This window comes from Schistocerca piceifrons, unplaced genomic scaffold, assembly GCF_021461385.2.
Source record: "Schistocerca piceifrons isolate TAMUIC-IGC-003096 unplaced genomic scaffold, iqSchPice1.1 HiC_scaffold_2412, whole genome shotgun sequence".
NCBI classification, from domain to species: Eukaryota; Metazoa; Arthropoda; class Insecta; order Orthoptera; family Acrididae; genus Schistocerca; species Schistocerca piceifrons.
The window spans coordinates 1,185,661-1,190,365 of NW_025728352.1; positions in this window are offsets into that span (position 1 = coordinate 1,185,661).

Genomic DNA, 4,705 nt, shown 5'->3' on the forward strand with positions numbered 1-4,705 from the left:
TTGTAATTAATAACAAAAGGCACAATGCCGACTTAAGTAAAGAAGACTGGCTCTTCTTACTGGCTATGTTTTGACCCATTCCTGTGACACTAGTAACAGACTCCGATGCTTCACACCAGGTTTACTGTATCCCGTGGACCTTCATATTGACGATGAAACACCGAAATTGCATCGGAATTAAATAGAAAAGGCACAATGCCGACTTAAGTACAAGAAGACTGATTCTTCCTACGGTCTATGTTTTGAACAATTCCTGTGACACTAGTTTTAGATTCCGATGCTTCACTTCAGTTTTACTGTATCCCTCTGACCTACTTATTGACGATGTCACAAAGAAATTGAATCGGAATTATATACAAAAGGCACAATGCCGACTTAAGTACAAGAAGACTGACTCTTCTTACTGGCTATGTTTTGAACCATTCCTGTAACACTAGTTATAGACTCCGATGCTTCACTTCAGGTTTGCTGAATCCCTTGGACCTTCTTATTGACGATGAAACACAGTAATTGCATCGGAATTAAATACAAAAGGCACAATGCCGACTTAAGTACAAGAAGACTGACTCTTCTTACTGTCTACAATTTGAACCATTAATGTGACACTAGCTATAGATTCCGATGCTTCACTCAGGGTATACTGTATCCCTTGGACCTTCGAATTGACGATGAAACACAGAAATTGCATCGAAATTAAATAGAAAAGGCACAATGCCGACTTAAGTACAAGAAGACTGACTCTTCTCACTGACTAAGTTTTGAACCATTCCTGTGACACTAGTTATAGGTTCCGATGCTTGACTTCAGGTTTACTGTATCCCTGGGACCTTCTTATTGACGAAGAAACACAGAAATTGCATCGGAACTAAATAGAAAAGGCACAATGCCGACTTAAGTACAAGCAGACTTACTCTTCCCACTGTCTATGTTTTGTACCATTCCTGTGACACTAGTTTTAGATTCCGATGCTTCACTTCAGGTTTACTGTATCCCTCTGACCTTCTTATTGACGATGAAACACAGAAATTGCATCGGAATTAAATACAAAAGGCACAATGCTGACATAAGTACAAGAGACTGACTCTTCCTACTGTCTATGTTTTGAACTATTCCTGTGACACTAGTTATGGATTCCGATGCTTCACTTCAGGTTTACTGTATCCCTTGGACCTTCTTATAGACAATGAAACACAGAAATTGCATCGGAATTAAATACAAAATGCAAAATGCCGACTTAAATTCAAGAAGACTGACTCTTCCTTCTGTCTATGTTTTGAACCATTCCAGTGACACAAGTTTTAGAATCCGATGCTACACTTCAGGTTTACTATATCCCTCTGACCTTCTTATTGACGATGAATCACAGAAATTGCATCGGAATTAAATACAAAAGGCAAAATGCCGACTTACGTACAAGAAGACTGACTCTTCCTACTGTGTATGTTTTGAACCATTCAGGTGACACTAGTTATAGATTCAGATGCTTCTCTTCTGGTTTACTGAATCCCTTGGACCTTCTTATTGACGATGAAACACATAAATTGCATCGGAATTAAATACAAAAGGAACAATGCCGACTTAAGTACAAGAAGACTGAATCTTCCTACTGTCTATGATTTGAACCATTCCTGTGACACTAGTTATAGATTCCGATGCTTCACTTCAGGTTTACTGTATCCCTTGGACATTCTTACTGACGACGAAATACAGAAATTACATCGGAATTAATAACATAAGGCACAATGCTTACTTAAGTACAAGAAGACTGACTCTTCTTACTGACTATGTTTTGAACCATTCCTGTGACACTAGTTATAGATTCCGATGCTTCACTTCAGGTTTGCTGGATCCCTTGGACCTTCTTATTGACGATGAAACACAGAAGTTGCATCGGAATTAAATAGAAAAGGCACAATGCCGAATTAAGTACAAGAAGACTAACTCTTCTCACTGACTATGATTTGAACCATTCCTCTGACACTAGATGTAGATTAAGATGCTTCACTTCAGGTTTACTGTATCCCTGGGACCTTCTTATTGACAAAGAAACACAGAAACGCATCGGAACTAAATAGAAAAGGCACAATGCCGACTTAAGTACAAGAAGACATACTCTTCCTACTGTCTATGTTTTGAACAATTCCTGTGACACTAGTTATAGATTCCGATGCTTCACTTCAGGTTTACTGTATCCCTCTGACCTTCTTATTGACGATGAAACACAGAAATTGCATCGGAATTAAATACAAAAGGCACAATGCTGACATAAGTACAAGAGACTGACTCTTCCTACTGTCTATGTTTTGAACTATTCCTGTGACACTAGTTATGGATTCCGATGCTTCACTTCAGGTTTACTGTATCCCTTGGACCTTCTTATTGACGATGAAACACAGTAATTGCATCGGAATTAAATACAAAAGGCACAATGCCGCATTAAGTACAAGAAGATTGACTCTTCTTACTGTCTATGTTTTGAACCATTCCAGTAACGCTAGTTATAGATTCCGATGCTTCACTTCAGGTTTACTGAATCACTTGGACCTTCTTATTGACGATGAAACACAGAAATTGCATCGCAATTAAATAGAAAAGGCACAAAGCCGACTGAAGTACAAGAAGACTGACTCTTCTTACTGTCTACAATTTGAACCATTAATGTGACACTAGCTATAGATTCCGATGCTTCACTCAGGGTATACTGTATCCCTTGGACCTTCGTATTGACGATGAAACACAGAAATTGCATCGAAATTAAATAGAAAAGGCACAATGCCGACTTAAGTACAAGAAGACTGACTCTTCTCACTGACTAAGTTTTGAACCATTCCTGTGACACTAGTTATAGATTCCGATGCTTGACTTCAGGTTTACTGTATACCTGGGACCTTCTTATTCACGAAGAAACACAGAAATTGCATCGGAACTAAATAGAAAAGGCACAATGCCGACTTAAGTACAAGTGGACTTACTCTTCCCACTGTCTATGTTTTGAACCATTCCTGTGACACTAGTTTTAGATTCCGATGCTTCACTTCAGGTTTACTGTATCCCTCTGACGTTCTTATTGACGATGAAACACAGAAATTGCATCGGAATTAAATACAAAAGGCACAATGCTGACATAAGTACAAGAGACTGACTCTTCCTACTGTCTATGTTTTGAACTATTCCTGTGACACTAGTTATGGATTCCGATGCTTCACTTCAGGTTTACTGTATCCCTTGGACCTTCTTATAGACAATCAAACACAGAAATTGCATCGGAATTAAATACAAAATGCAAAATGCCGACTTAAATTCAAGAAGACTGACTCTTCCTTCTGTCTATGTTTTGAACCATTCCAGTGACACAAGTTTTAGAATCCGATGCTACACTTCAGGTTTACTATATCCCTCTGACCTTCTTATTGACGATGAATCACAGAAATTGCATCGGAATTAAATACAAAAGGCAAAATGCCGACTTACGTACAAGAAGACTGACTCTTCCTACTGTGTATGTTTTGAACCATTCAGGTGACACTAGTTATAGATTCAGATGCTTCACTTCTGGTTTACTGAATCCCGTGGACATTCTTATTGACGATGAAACACATAAATTGCATCGGAATTAAATACAAAAGGAACAATGCCGACTTAAGTACAAGAAGACTGAATCTTCCTACTGTCTATGCTTTGAACCATTCCTGTGACACTAGTTATAGATTCCGATGCTTCACTTCAGGTTTACTGTATCCCTTGGACATTCTTACTGACGACGAAACACAGAAATTGCATCGGAATTAATAACATAAGGCACAATGCTTACTTAAGTACAAGAAGACTGACTCTTCTTACTGGCTATGTTTTGAACCATTCCTGTGACACTAGTTATAGATTCCGATGCTTCACTTCAGGTTTGCTGGATCCCTTGGACCTTCTTATTGACGATGAAACACCGAAATTGCATCGGAATTAAATAGAAAAGGCACAATGCCGACTTAAGTACAAGAAGACTGATTCTTCCTACTGTCTATGTTTTGAACAATTCCTGTGACACTAGTTTTAGATTCCGATGCTTCACTTCAGTTTTACTGTATCCCTCTGACCTACTAATTGACGATGTCACACAGAAATTGAATCGGAATTATATACAAAAGGCACAATGCCGACTTAAGTACAAGAAGACTGACTCTTCTTACTGGCTATGTTTTGAACCATTCCTGTAACACTAGTTATAGACTCCGATGCTTCACTTCAGGATTGCTGAATCCCTTGGACCTTCTTATTGACGATGAAACACAGTAATTGCATCGGAATTAAATACAAAAGGCACAATGCCGCATTAAGTACAAGAAGATTGACTCTTCTTACTGTCTATGTTTTGAACCATTCCAGTAACGCAAGTTATAGATTCCGATGCTTCACTTCAGGTTTACTGAATCACTTGGACCTTCTTATTGACAATGAAACACAGAAATTGCATCGGAATTAAATAGAAAAGGCACAATGCCGATTTAAGTACAAGAAGACTGACTCTTCTTACTGTCTACAATTTGAACCATTAATGTGACACTAGCTATAGATTCCGATGCTTCACTCAGGGTATACTGTATCCCTTGGACCTTCGTATTGACGATGAAACACAGAAATTGCATCGAAATTAAATAGAAAAGGCACAATGCCGAATTAAGTACAAGAAGACTGACTCTTCTCACTGACT